We start from the raw sequence: 16,383 nt of genomic DNA on the forward strand, positions 1-16,383 counted from the left end.
ACGTCTCCAACGTATCCATAATTTATGAAGTATTCATGCTATTATATTATCCATCTTGGATGTTTTATGGGCTTTACTATGCACTTTTATATTATTTTTGGGACTAACCTATTGACCCAGAGCCCAGTGCCAGTTCCTGTTTTTTCCCTTGTTTCAGTGGTTCGAAGAAAAGGAATATCAAACGGAGTCGAAACAGAATGAAACCTTCTGGAGAAGTTATTTTTAGAAGGAAAGCAACCCGGGAGACTTGGAGTCCACGTCAAGAAAGCTATGAGGAAGGCACGAGGCAGGGGGAGCGCCCACCCCCCTGGGCGCGCCCTCCGCCCTCATGGGCCCCTCGTGGCTCCCCTGGCGTACTTCTTTCGCCTATATATATCCATATACCCTAAAACGATCGGAGAACAAAATAGATCGGGAGTTCCGCCGCCGCAAGCCTCTGTAGCCACGAAAACCCAATCGGGACCCTGTTCCGGCACCCTGCCGGATGGGGATCCCTCATCGGTGGCCATCTTCATCATCCCGGCGCTCTCCATGACGAGGAGGGAGTAGTTCACCCTCGGGGCTGAGGGTATGTACCAGTAGCTATGTGTTTGATCTCTCTCTTGTGTTCTTGATTTGGCACGATCTTGATGTATCGCGAGCTTTGCTATTATAGTTGGATCTTATGTTGCTTCTCCCCCTCTATTCTCTTGTAATGGATTGAGTTTTCCCTTTGAAGTAATCTTATCGGATTGAGTCTTTAATGATTTGAGAACACTTGATGTATGTCTTGCCGTGCGTATCTGTGGTGACAATGGGATATCACGTGATTCACTTGATGTATGTTTTGGTGATCAACTTGCGGGTTCCGCCCATGAACCTATGCATAGGGGTTGGCACACGTTTTCGTCTTGATCCGGTAGAAACTTTGGGGCACTCTTTGAGGTTCTATGTGTTGGTTGAATAGATGAATATGAGATTGTGTGATGCATATCGTATAATCATACCCACGGATACTTGAGGTGACATTGGAGTATCTAGGTGACATTAGGGTTTTGGTTGATTTGCGTCTTAAGGTGTTATTTTACTACGAACTCTAGGGCTGTTTGTGAAACTTATAGGAATAGCCCAATGGATTGATCGGAAAGAATAACTTTGAGGTGGTTTCGTACCCTACCATAATCTCTTCGTTTGTTCTCAGCTATTAGTCACTTTGGAGTGACTCTTTGTTGCATGTTGATGGATAGTTATATGATCCAATTATGTTATTATTGTTGAGAGAACTTGCACTAGTGAAAGTATGAACCCTAGGCCTTGTTTCCTAGCATTGCAATACCGTTTGTGCTCACTTTTATTATTAGTTACCTTGCTGTTTTTATATTTTCAGATTACAAAAACCTATATCTACCATCCATATTGCACTTGTATCACCATCTCTTCACCGAACTAGTGCACCTATACAATTTACCATTGTATTGGGTGTGTTGGGGACACAAGAGACTCTTTGTTATTTGGTTGCAGGGTTGTTTGAGAGAGACCATCTTCATCCTACGCCTCCCACAGATTGATAAACCTTAGGTCATCCACTTGAGGGAAACTTGCTATTGTCCTACAAACCTCTGCACTTGGAGGCCCAACAACGTCTACAAGAAGAAGGTTGTGTAGTAGACATCAAGCAGTTTCTGGCGCCATTGCCGGGGAGGCTAGGTAAGCGGCACTCACACCCCGTCAACTAAGCTCTTTTCTGGCGCCGTTGCCGGGGAGGTGAGTGCTTGAAGGTATATCTTTAGATCTTGCAATCGAATCTTTTTGTTTCTTGTTTTAGCACTAGTTTAGTTTATAAAAGAAAACTACAAAAAAATTGGAATTGAGTTTGTCTCATACGCTTCATATTTTTAATATCTTTCGTGAGTATGATGGAAAGGAAAATTGTGCCAAAGTGTTAGAAGAAGAATGCATTAAAATGTTTGGCACTAGATCTTTGTATTATGAGCATGATTGCAATGTTGTTAGTATGAATTCCTTGAATATCCATGATGCTAATGATATGCAAAGCCACAAGCTTGGGGATGCTATGTTTGATGAAGATGATATTTTTTGTCCCCCAAGCTTTGATGAGCAAATTTACTATGATGAAAGCATGCCTCCTATCTATGATGATTATTTTGATGACACGTATGCTATAAAGAATAATGATAACCATGAAACTTGTCATCTTGATCTTAATTTCAATCACATGATAGTTATTTTGTTGAGTTTGCTCCCACTACTATTGATGAGAATAGATTTGCTTATGTGGAGAGTAATAAAAATTCTATGCTTATGCATCATGAAAAGAATGCTTAGGTGCTGGTTATATTGTTGAATTCATTCATGATGCTACTGAAAGTTATTATGAGGGAGGAATATATGCTTGTAGGAATTGCAATAATATCAAGTTTCCTCCCTATGTGCTTAAGGTTTTAAAGTTATGCTTGTTTTGCCTTCCTATGCTAGTTGATTATTGTTCCCATAAGTTGTTTGCTCACAAAATCCCTATGCATAGGAAGTGGGTTAGACTTAAATGTGCTAGTCATATTCTTCATGATGCTCTCTTTATGTTTCAATTCTTATCTTTTATGTGGGCATCATTGAAATCGTCATGCCTAGCTAGGGGCGTTAAACGTTAGCGCTTGTTGGGAGGCAACCCAATTTTATTTTAGTTTTTTGCTTTTTGGTTCTTTTTAGGAATAAATAATCCTTATAGATTCTGTTTAGATGTGGTTTTGTGTTTTAGTTAGTGTTTGTGCCAAGTAGAACCTTTGGGAAGACTTGGGTGAAGTCTTTATGATCATGCTGTAAAAAAACAGAAACTTTAGCGCTCACGAGATTAGCTAAAACGTTTTACTGGAGAGTGATATTTAGTTGATTGTTTTTGAAGATGATTACTAGACAAATTCCTCAGGTCCACCAATTTATTTTAGAATTTTTGGAGTTCCATAAGTATACGTTTGATACATATTACTACAGACTGTTCTGTTTTTGACAGATTCTGTTTTCATTGTGTTGCTTGCTTATTTTGATGAATCTATGGCTAGTAAAATAGTTTATAAACCATAGATAAGTTGGAATATAGTAGGTTTAACACCAATATAAATAAAGAATGAGTTCACTACAGTACCTTGAAGTGGTGTTTTGTTTTCTTTCGCTAACGGAGCTTACGAGTTTTCTGTTAAGTTTTGTGTTGTGAAGTTTTCAAGTTTTGGGTAAAGATTCGATGGACTATGGAATAAGGAGTGGCAAGAGCCTAAGCTTGGGGATGCCCAAGGCACCCCAAGGTAATATTCAAGTACAACCAAAAGCCTAAGCTTGGGGATTCCCCGGATGGCATCCCCTCTTTCGTCTTCATTCATCGGTAACTTTACTTGGAGCTATATTTTTATTCACCACATGATATGTGTCTTGCTTGGAGCGTCATTTTATTTTCTTTAGCTTTGCTTGCTGTTTGAATAAAATACCATGATCTGAAATTCTTAAATGAGAGAGAGTCTTCACATAGCTACATAATTATTTAACTACTCATTGATCTTCACTTATATCTTTTTGGAGTAGTTTGTCATTTACTCGTGTGCTTCACTTATATCTTATGAGTAAATAGTTGGATGATTTGAATGTCATAAATCTGAAATTATATATGTTTCATATGCCTTTCCCATGGGGAGTAATGCCTTCACATATAAGAAGTAGAGGTGGTAAATTTATTGAAGGTTAGCAAACATTGTATTGGTCACTTGAACAATTCATGAAAGAATATTGAAGGAAGAGAGATTTCACATATAATACTATCTTGGACATCTTCTATGATTGTGAGCCCCATTAATTATTTTCAAACCTGAGCAAATTAGTTGAAATTGGACAAGGAAGACAACATAATGAGTTATGCTTGGGTATATTTGTATAGAAGTTATATTGTTATCTATCCTCTAACATGTGGTGCTTGCTATTTAGAATCCTTTGCTAGCCAAAATATCTGTACTAAGCGGGAATACTGCTTGTGCATCCAAATCCCTTGAACCAAATTTCTTCCATGAGTGTCCACCATATCTACCTATATGCGGTATTTACCCGCTGTTCCAAGTAAATTTGCATGTGACAAACTCTAAACCTTCAAATAATAATCTGTTTTGTATGCCCGAATCGCTCATGTAGCGACAACGGGTTAGCAGTATCTTCCATGCTAGGTGGGTTATTCTCACGATGAGTGGACTCCGCTCATCATTCACGAGAAAATGGCTGGTAACTGGGATGACCAGTCCCATGATCAAAAGATCGAAATCAAATAAAAAATAATTGCAAACAAACTCCCCCAGGATTGATGTTAGTTGGAGGCACCCGTTGTTTCGGGCAAGCCATGGATTGATGATTCTTGGTGGAGGGGGAGTAAAAATCTTTACCTTTCTGTTTGGGAACCGCCTATAATGTATGTAGTATGGAAGATATTGGGAACTCTTGGTCGTTATGTTGACAATGAAAGCATACCTCTCAAAATTATTTTCATCTCTGTTTTTGCTTCGAGCTCTGGCACCTCTGCAAATCCCTGCTTCCCTCTGCGAAGGGCCTATCTTTTACATTTATGCTAGAGTCAATAGTGTTCCTTCTCATTCCAACCTACTCTTTAGTTGGCAAGCATCATGTGATGGAAAGATCTAAGCATATATGGCCATTCAAATATATTTGATCATGAATTATTATTGTTGACAATTATCTATATGATAAATAAGTTGGGAGGCGAAACATTAAGCCCCTATCTTTCTCTGTGTTCGATGGATGCTATTTGTTCTAAAAATATGCTTTGAGTGGTAGCAATCATGGAAGACTATATGATAGTTGAGTATGTGGGATTTGCTAAATCAAAGCTCTGACATAGACTCTTCCTGAAAATAAGATGAATTGTAATTGTTTGATGACTAATAACACGGTTTGTTAGTTTTCAAGAAAGTTTATGATCTATACTTTAACATGTGAATAGTTTGTTACTTGATCATGCAAAGTTCTATGAGTTGAGCTACTGTTATGACATATAATGATGCTAGAAAAGGTGATTGAAATTATCATTGATCAAACTTGTGCACCTGCTAGCATTCACACTTCATAAATTCTTTCTTTTATCATTTACCTACTCGAGGACGAGCAGGAATTAAGCTTGGGGATGCTGATACGTCTCCAACGTATCTATAATTTATGAAGTATTCATGCTATTATATTATCCATCTTGGATGTTTTATGGGCTTTACTATGCACTTTTATATTATTTTTGGGACTAACCTATTGACCCAGAGCCCAGTGCCAGTTCCTGTTTTTTCCCTTGTTTCAGTGTTTCGAAGAAAAGGAATATCAAACGGAATCGAAACGGAATGAAACCTTCTGGAGAAGTTATTTTTAGAAGGAAAGCAACCCGGGAGACTTGGAGTCCACGTCAAGAAAGCAACGAGGAAGGCACGAGGCAGGGGGGCGCGCCCACCCCCCTGGGCGTGCCCTCCGCCCTCATGGGCCCCTTGTGGCTCCCCTGACGTACTTCTTTCGCCTATATATATCCATATACCCTAAAACGATCGGAGAACAAAATAGATCGGGAGTTCCGCCGCCGCAAGCCTCTGTAGCCACCAAAACCCAATCAGGACCCTGTTCCGGCACCCTGCCGGAGGGGGGATCCCTCACCGGTGGCCATCTTCATCATCCCAGTGCTCTCCATGACGAGGAGGGAGTAGTTCACCCTCGGGGCTGAGGGTATGTACCAGTAGCTATGTGTTTGATCTCTCTCTCGTGTTCTTGATTTGGCACGATCTTGATGTATCGCGAGCTTTGCTATTATAGTTGGATCTTATGTTGCTTCTCCCCCTCCATTCTCTTGTAATGGATTGAGTTTTCCCTTTGAAGTAATCTTATCGGATTGAGTCTTTAATGATTTGAGAACACTTGATGTATGTCTTGCCGTGCGTATCTGTGGTGACAATGGGATATCACGTGATTCACTTGATGTATGTTTTGGTGATCAACTTGCGGGTTCCGCCCATGAACCTATGCATAGGGGTTGGCACACGTTTTCGTCTTGATTCTCCGGTAGAAACTTTGGGGCACTCTTTGAGGTTCTATGTGTTGGTTGAATAGATGAATATGAGATTGTGTGATGCATATCGTATAATCATACCCACGGATACTTGAGGTGACATTGGAGTATCTAGGTGACATTATGGTTTTGGTTGATTTGCGTCTTAAGGTGTTATTTTACTACGAACTCTAGGGCTGTTTGTGACACTTATAGGAATAGCCCAATGGATTGATCGGAAAGAATAACTTTGTGGTGGTTTCGTACCCTACCATAATCTCTTCGTTTGTTCTCCGCTATTAGTGACTTTGGAGTGACTCCTTGTTGCATGTTGGGATAGTTATATGATCCAATTATGTTATTATTGTTGAGAGAACTTGCACTAGTGAAAGTATGAACCCTAGGCCTTGTTTCCTAGCATTGCAATACCGTTTGTGCTCAGTTTTATTACTAGTTACCTTGCTGTTTTTATATTTTCAGATTACAAAAACCTATATCTACCATCCACATTGCACTTGTATCACCATCTCTTTGCCGAACTAGTGCACCTATACAATTTACCATTATATTGGGTGTGTTGGGGACACAAGAGACTCTTTGTTATTTGGTTGCAGGGTTGTTTGAGAGAGACCATCTTCATCCTACGCCTCCCACGGATTGATAAACCTTAGGTCATCCACTTGAGGGAAACTTGCTACTGTCCTACAGACCTCTGCACTTGGAGGCCCAACAACGTCTACAAGAAGAAGGTTGTGTAGTAGACATCATTCACCCTCGGGGCTGAGGGTATGTACCAGTAGCTATGTGTTTGATCTCTCTCTCTCTCTCTCTCTCTCTCGTGTTCTTGATTTGGCACGATCTTGATGTATCGCAAGCTTTGCTATTATAGTTGGATCTTATGATGTTTCTCCCCCTCTACTCTTGTAATGGATTGAGTTTTCCCTTTGAAGTTATCTTATCGGATTGAGTGTTTAAGGATTTGAGAACACTTGATGTATGTCTTGCATGTGCTTATCTGTGGTGACAATGGGATATTCACGTGATCCACTTGATGTATGTTTTGGTGATCAACTTGCGGGTTCCGTAACATTGTGAACTTATGCATAGGGGTTGGCACACATTTTCGTCTTGACTCTCTGGTAGAAACTTTGGGGCACACTTTGAAGTTCTTTGTGTTGGTTGAGTAGATGAATCTGAGATTGTTTGATGCATATCGTATAATCATACCCGTGGATACTTGAGGTGACATTGGAGTATCTAGGTGACATTAGGGTTTTGGTTGATTTGTATCTTAAGGTGTTATTCTAGTACGAACTCTATGATAGATCGAACGGAAAAGAATAGCTTCGTGTTATTTTACTACGGACTCTTGAATAGATCGATCCGAAAGAATAACTTTGAGGTGGTTTCGTACCCTACAATAATCTCTTCGTTTGTTCTCCGCTATTAGTGACTTTGGAGTGACTCTTTGTTGCATGTTGAGGGATAGTTATATGATCCAATTATGTTATTCTTGTTGAGAGAACCTGCGCTAGTGAAAGTATGAACCCTAGGCCTTGTTTCGAAGCATTGCAATACCGTTTGTGCTCACTTTTATCATTAGTTACCTTGCTCTTTTTATATTTTCAGATTACAAAAACCTATATCTACCATCCATATTGCACTTGTATCACCATCTCTTCGCCGAACTAGTGCACCTATGCAATTTACCATTTTATTGGGTGTGTTGGGAACACAAGAGACTCTTTGTTATTTGGTTGCAGGGTTGTTTGAGAGAGACCATCTTCAACCTATGCCTCCGACGGATTGATAAACCTTAGGTCATCCACTTGAGGGAAATATGCTACTGTCCTACAAACCTCTGCACTTGACAACGTCTACAAGAAGAAGGTTGTGTAGTAGACATCAATACATCCCACACATTCGCTCCAAGGAAAACGTTTCCGTTCGCAGGTACATCACACACAATTTTCCCCGTTAAATCGTTTGTGATAGCGTTGCCATTGCACATGATATTAACAATTTTATCGTTTGCATTATTGAACGCATCACACACGGTGCATAGAAGAAACTGTGTAGCAAAGGCTGTCCATCACACATAGTTTTTATGTGGTAAATGTTTGCGCAAGGTGGCCTAACGCAAACAGTTTTGAAGAGAATGTCGTGTGTGATTGTTCATTGATCCAACACGGTGTATTCCTAAAAACTGTGTGCGTTGCCTGAGGTCATCGCCCACGGTGTTTTTCGAATAACCGTTTGCAATAGGAAAACCCAATTGAGGCTAATTGCCCCATTATTAATAATCCATTTATTAATCTAATTGACATTCATATTAAGCACATAATATATTTCATCTCCCTAATAAGGAAGCAGGATTTCATAATTGAAATACATCAGAGTAGAACATGATATAGCTTCAGCACTCAGCTATCCCATTACACAAATGCACCAGCACCAAGTTTCACATGCAACATCTAGAACCTTTCGAAATTAGCATCATAGACGGTACATAAAAAGATGCATCTCATCTGGAAAATTGCTGAAGCGAAAGGCGAATATTGAGCCTTCATTCATGTTGAAGGTCTTTGCAACTTTAGGCCAGTGCCTGTGGATGATTGACCGTCCATCCTTCGTCCTCTTCAGGAACACTTCAATATTGAATCATGGGTGTTGTATGAAAACCTTCCTCGCCTCCTGACCATAGAGGTGGTTTGAGAGGTAATCATCAGTGAACTGCTTTGGAAAGGCCTGAAAATAAGGATGTGCATAAATATCTTCTCTGTATTGGAAATGGGGCAAAGGAATAAAAAAGGAAAGGTATACTAGTTAGTACCATCTTGTAGTTAACTGATGTCTTCTTCATTGTGCACACAAAGATCTTGTTGTTTTTTGTCGCTAATTTCTTTATCCTAACAATCTTTCTGAGTTTCTTGACTTGATTGATATTCATGGACAACTCATTTCCCCATATGCAAAAAGGGTCGAACCGTGGGTCAAAACCTCTGACAGCAGGACCTACATGTGCAAGACCAAATTGTTAAAAATCTAAATATTAGAATGGTTCCTAAATAATGTGCTATTAGACAACGGACCATGCACGTGGTAACCTCGATTGTAAACCTCAATGCTTTCCATTGTTTCCCTGCAACACATATAAGGTAGTTAGTCATCAGGTTAAGTAAGGGTTCGCTTGCTATTAGTAAAATATGTTGATGAAAAATAAGCACATTGCAGATTCATCAGATTAATTCAAGACACATGGAAAACCCATTTATCCAAACCAAGCATGATTAAGAACTAGGAAATATAGCCCTTGTATATGTTTCTCATGTATTAAGTGCGGCCAAATTCGATTTATTCCTCACATGCACAACAATACAAAATCTACCCATGACAATAGGACATCGCATTGCAGAATTGAACCAAGCAGTTAACTAAACACCACAACAAATGAACCAAACATTAACTGAGCACCACATTGCACAATATAACATACTCCTAATAGAAGATCAGACAGTGAACCAAACCAAGCATGCTTAACAACTTGCAAATATAGCAATTGTATTTGTTTCTCATGTATTTAGTACAACCAAATTCAATTTATTCCTCACATGGTATACAGTAACAGAATGCACCCACAACAATTGAACATCGCATTGCAGAATTGAACCAAACAGTTAACTAAACACCACAACAAATGAACCAAACGTTAACTGAGCACCACATTGCACAATATAACATACTCCCAATAGAATATCAGACAGTTAACCAAACCAAGCATGCTTAACAACTTGGAAATATAGAAATTGTATTTATTTCTCATGTATTTAGTACAGCCAAATTCGATTTAGTTCTCACATGGTATACAATAACAAAATGCACCCACAACTATTGAACATCGCATTGCAGAATTGAACCAAACTGTCAACTAAACACCACAACAAATGAAGCAAACGTTAACTGAGCACCACATTGCACAATGTATAACCAAACCAAGCATGCTTGATAACTTGGAAATATAGCAATTGTATTCGTTTCTCATGTATTTTGTAAAGATAAATTTGATTTATTTCTCACATGGAAGACAATACAAAATTGCAGCCTGAAGAATTGAATATCACATTTGCAGAATTGAACCAAACAGTTAACTAAAGATGACAACTAATTAACCAAACAGTTAATAAGTGAGCACCACACTGCACGACATATAAAACATATACACTAGAGCAACAGATTGCATGGTAAAATTAGATAGCACAATGCACTAGAATTTGTTAAGGAAAGGCAGGAGCAGCACACGCAACGGGTAAACCGAGCATGCTTGACCGGCGTAGCTAGCAAATGGCAAGGTGCTCCTCCAAGATCTGGGGGTCAGCACGAATGGTAGCCATCGCGACCTCATCTGCGCGTGCGGCCACGATTTGCTTCTCCGCTGCCAAATGCTCCTTGAGATCCTGGCTATACTGCGTGCACCATGGCTTAGGGCGGCGCTTATTTGGTGGAGGGGTCGATGATTTGGGTGGAAGGTGTCGCGTCGACGGTCGGGGCATGTGGGATGTGGAAGGAGGAGGAGGATGGGGGTCGGGTGTGGATTACCTGCCTGGATAGACGAGGCCGAGCAGCGTGAAGGAGGGTCGCCAGCGAGGAGGCGACGCTGCAAGCAAGGAGTGAAGGTTTCAACTTGGAAAGGAAGGCAGAAACAGGGGAAATGTGGCTTTTGGTGGGGGGGGCGGGGAGGTAGATATTTCCACGAAAACCGAAAATTTGGAATCGGTTCAGCGAAAAACTGGCACGCAAAGTGTCATCAGACACGGTCCCTTATTCAGAACTGTGTACGATATGTGAACATCACAAACGATCCAGATAGCTTAACCCGTGTGTGATGAGTTTGAATGTCAAAAATTTTGGTTTGAATTTCCCTGGTTACAGTGGTCATCCACGTCATTGCATAATTTGGGCACACAAAGAAGACTACAGCACACCCACACTTCTTAATCAAGCAAGTTCAGCAATTAAACAGAGCTAGTTGACCTAAACATTACTCTAACAAATTAAAGAACGACGCTCTTAATTAAACAAAACAAAGGGTACTACTACGGCTGGTGCTCGTCGATCTCCGCCGCCGCCTCCATGTCCAGCTCGCGCCCGACGGTCTCATGGGGAAGGGGCTCCATGGCATCCATCGCACCATACTCGGCAAGCATCTCGCCATCCATGTCTGCCATCTCTTTGGAAAAGGCCGCCACGAGCTGGGCATGGGCGGCTGCGATCTAGGCTTGGACGGGCTTCGTCGTGGCAAGGTACGGAGGAACGGACGGCTGCTCGAACACTCTTGGCGATTGCCAACTCTTCGGCCGTGGGTTGTCGACTGTTGTCGGAGAAGCTTCGTTCGATTTGTGCGGTGACCGCCATGAGCTGGGCGTGGACGGCCTCGACATGGTCGTGGGTGGCCTCCATCAGGGCTAAGGCCGCCGCTGCAGAACGGACAGCTGCTGTGCCGCTCTCGCCAGTTGTTATCCCTGAGGTAGATGTTGCCGCCGCCACCTGAGAAGCAACAGCGGTCGTTTGGGCCGCCTTGGTCGCCCGGTCGCAGATTGCGGCCGCTCTCATGCACCTTGTTAGCACGCGCATGGCGGCTGCGGCCGCGCTCTCGCCGGAGTGGGCCGCCGAAGTTGCCCTCACAACGCGGGTCCATGTCCCCATCTTTCACCGGCGACGATTGAACAGTGAAATGATATTTGGGGAGTGAGCTAGTGTGATTGACTCGCCGGCTATGGACTGTAGACGACACACCTTCTCGCTTAAGCCATAGGCGTACTATACACCGACGGTGCTCTAGGATATTTTGTACTACATCTCACACGGTTGGTGATAATAAATTGTGTGGGATCTACTTGATTTTACATGTTGATTTGAATTACATGATGGGGTCACAGCGGCAATGGACTGTGTTTGAATTGCTAGAACTTTTATCTGCAATGAACATGCAACTATATGTGTGTTTGCTTGCTCATGAAGACCTAGGGCATTTGAGGAAGCCCATCATTGGAATATACAAGCCAAGTTCTATAATGAAAAATTCCCACTAGTATATGAAAGTGACAAAACAAGAGACTCTCTATCATGAAGATCATGGTGCTACTTTGAAGCACAAGTGTGGTAAAAGGATAGTAGCATTGTCCCTTCTCTCCTTTTCTCTCAATTTTTTTATTTGGGCCTTTTCTCTTTTTTATGGCCTCTTTTTTTTAGTCCGGAGTCTCATCCTGACTTGTGGGGGAATCATAGTCTCCATCATCCTTTCCTCACTGGGACAATGCTCTAATAATGATGATCATCACACTTTTATTTACTTACAACTCAAGAATTACAACTCGATACTTAGAACAAAATATGACTCTATATGAATGCCTTCGGCGGTGTACCGGGATGTGCAATGACTCATGAGTGACATGTATGAAAGAATTATGAACGGTGGCTTTGCCACAAATACAATGTCAACTACATGATCATGCAAAGCAATATGACAATGATGGAGCGTGTCATAATAAACGGAACAGTGGTAAGTTGCATGGCAATATATCTCGGAATGGCTATGGAAATGCCATAATAGGTAGGTATGGTGGCTATTTTGAGGAAGGTATATGGTGGGTGTATGATACCGGCGAAAGGTGCATGGTATTAGAGAGGCTAGCAATGGTGGAAGGGTGAGAGTGCATATAATCCATGGACTCAACATTAGTCATAAAGAACTCATATACTTGTTGCAAAAATCTATTAGTTATCGAAACAAAGTACTATGCGCATGCTCCTAGGGGGATAGATTGGTAGGAACAGACCATCGCTCGTCCCCGACCGCAACTCATAAGGAAGACAATCAATAAATAAATCATGCTCCGACTTCATCACATAACGGTTCACCATATGTGCATGCTACGGGAATCACAAACTTTAACACAAGTATTTCTCAAATTCACAACTACTCAACTAGCATGACTCTAATATCACCATCTTCATATCTCAAAACAATCATAAGGAATCAAACTTCTCATAGTATTCAGTGCGCTTTATATGAAAGTTTTTATTATATCCCTCTTGGATGCCCATCATATTAGGACTAAATTCATAACCAAAGCAAATTACCATGCTGTTTAGGACTCTCAAAATAATATAAGTGAAGCACGAGAGTTCATCTATTTCTTCAAAATAAAACCACCGTCGTGCTCTAAAAGAATATAAGTGAAGATCAATGAGTAGTCCAATAATTATGCAACTATGTGAAGACTCTCTAACATTTAATAATTTCAGATCTTGGTATTTTATTCAAACAACAAGCAAAACAAAAGAAAATAAAATGACGCTCCAAGCAAAACACATATCATGTGGTGAATAAAAATATAGCTCCAAGTAAAATTACCGATGAACGAAGACGAAAGAGGGGATGCCATCCGGGGCATCCCCAAGCTTAGGCTTTTGGTTGTATTTGAATATTACCTTGGGGTGCCTTGGGAATCCCCAAGCTTAGGCTCTTGCCACTCCTTATTCCATAGTCCATCGAATCTTTACCCAAAACTTGAAAACTTCACAACACAAAACTTAACAGAAAACTCGTAAGCTCCGTTAGCGAAAGAAAACAAAACACCACTTTAAGGTACTGTAATGAACTCATTATTTATTTGTATTGGTGTTAAATCTACTGTATTCCAACTTCTTTATGGTTTATAAACTATTTTACTAGCCATAAAGTCATCAAAATAAGCAAACAACACACGAAAAACAGAATCTGTCAAAAACAGAACAGTCTGTAGTAATCTGTATCAAACATATACTTCTGGAACTCAGAAAAATATACCAAAATAGGACGACCTAGATAATTTGTTTATTGATCCACTTCAATTGGAATCAGTATTTTATCACTTTCTGGTGATTTTTAACAATTCTGGGACTGAGCGCAAAGTTTCTGCTTTTACAGCAAGATCAAATTAACTATCACGGTAGGTTATCCCATAGGTCTTACTTGGCACAAACACTAATTAAAACATAAAACCACATCTAAACAGAGGCTAGATGAATTATTTATTACTAAACAGGAGCAAAAAGCAAGGAACAAAAATAAAATTGGGTTGCCTCCCAACAAGCGCTAACGTTTAATGCCCCTACCTAGGCATGATGATTTCAATGCTGCTCACATAAAAGACAAGAATTGAAACATAAAGAGAGCATCATGAAGAATATGACTAGAACATTTAAGTCTAACCCACTTCCTATGCATAGGGATTTTGTGAGCAAACAACTTACGGGAACAATAATCAACTAGCATAGGAAGGCAAAACAAGCATAACTTCAAGATTTTCAACACATAGAGAGGAAACTTGATATTATTGCAACTCCTACAAGCATATGTTCCTCCCTCATAATAATTTTCAGTAGCATCATGAATGGATTCAACAATATACTATCACATGAAGCATTCTTTTCATGATCTGCAAGCATAGAAATTTTATTACTCTCCACATAAGCAAATTTCTTCTCATGAATAATAGTGGGAGCAAACTCAACAAAATAATTATCATGTGAGGCATAATCCAATTGAAAATTAGAATCAATATGACAAGTTTCATGGTTATCATTACTCTTTATAGCATAAATTTCATCACAATAATCATCATAGATAGCAACTTTGTTCTCATAATCAATTGGAACCTCTTCCGAAATAGTGGATTCATCACTAAATAAAGTCATGACCTCTCCAAATCCACTTTCATCAATATAATCATCATAAATAGGAGGCATGCTTTTATCATAATAAATTTGCTCATCAAACTTGGGGGACTAAACATATCATCTTCATCAAACATAGCATCCCCAAGCTTGTGGCTTTGCATATCATTAGCATCATGGGTATTCAAAGAATTCATACTAACAACATTGCAATCATGCTCATCATTCACATATTTTATGCCAAGCATTCTATGTAATTCTTCTTCTAGTACTTGAGCACAATTTTCCTTCCCATCATTTTCGTGAAAGACATTAAAAAGATGAAGCATATGAGGCAAACTTAGTTCCATTTTTTGTAGTTTTTTTATAAACTAAACTAGTGATAAAACAAGAAACAAAAAGGTTCGATTGAAAGATCTAAAGATATACCTTCAAGCACTCACCTCCCCGGCAACGGCGCCAGAAAAGAGCTTGATGTCTACCACACAACCTTCTTCTTGTAGACGTTGTTGGGCCTCCAAGTGCAGAGGTTTGTAGGATAGTAGAAAATTTCCCTCAAGTGGATGACCTAAGGTTTATCAATCCGTGGGAGGCGTAGGTTGAAGATGGTCTCTCTCAAACAACCCTGCAACCAAATAACAAAGAGTTTCTTGTGTCCCCAACACACCCAATACAATGGTAAATTGTATAGGTGCACTAGTTCAGCGAAGAGATGGTGATACAAGTGCAATATGGATGGTAGAAAAAGGTTTCTGTAATCTGAAAATATAAAAACAACAAGGTAACTAATGATAAAAGTGAGCGAAAACGGTATTGCAATGCTAGGAAACAAGGCCTAGGGTTCATACTTTCACTAGTGCAAGTTCTCTCAACAATAATAATATAATTGGATCATATAAATATCCCTCAACATGCAACAAAGAGTCACTCCAAAGTCACTAATAGCAGAGAACAAACGAAGAGATTATGGTAGGGTACGAAACCACCTCAAAGCTATCCTTTCTGATCGATCTATTCAAGAGTCCGTAGTAAAATAACACAAAGCTATTCTTTCCGTTCGATATATCATAGAGTTCGTACTAGAATAACACCTTAAGACACAAATCAACCAAAACCCTAATGTCACCTAGATACTCCAATGTCACCTCAAGTATCCGTGGGTATGATTATACGATATGCATCACACAATCTCAGATTCATCTATTCAACCAACACAAAGTACTTCAAAGAGTGCCCCAAAGTTTCTGCCGGAGAGTCAAGACGAAAATGTGTGGCAACCCCTATGCATAAGTTCACGATGTCACGGAACCCGCAAGTTGATCACCAAAACATACATCAAGTGAATCACGTGATATCGCATTGTCACCACAGATACGCACATGCAAGACATACATCAAGTGTTCTCAAATCTTTAAAGACTCAATCCGATAAGATAACTTCAAAGGGAAAACTCAATCCATTACAAGAGAGTAGAGGGGGAGAAACATCATAAGATCCAACTATAATAGCAAAGCTCGCGATACATCAAGATCGTACCACGTCAAGAACATGAGAAAGAGAGATCAAGCACATAGCTACTGATACATACCCTCAGCCCCGAG

Source organism: Aegilops tauschii, chromosome 7 (genome assembly GCF_002575655.3).
Source record: "Aegilops tauschii subsp. strangulata cultivar AL8/78 chromosome 7, Aet v6.0, whole genome shotgun sequence".
NCBI lineage: Eukaryota > Viridiplantae > Streptophyta > Magnoliopsida > Poales > Poaceae > Aegilops > Aegilops tauschii.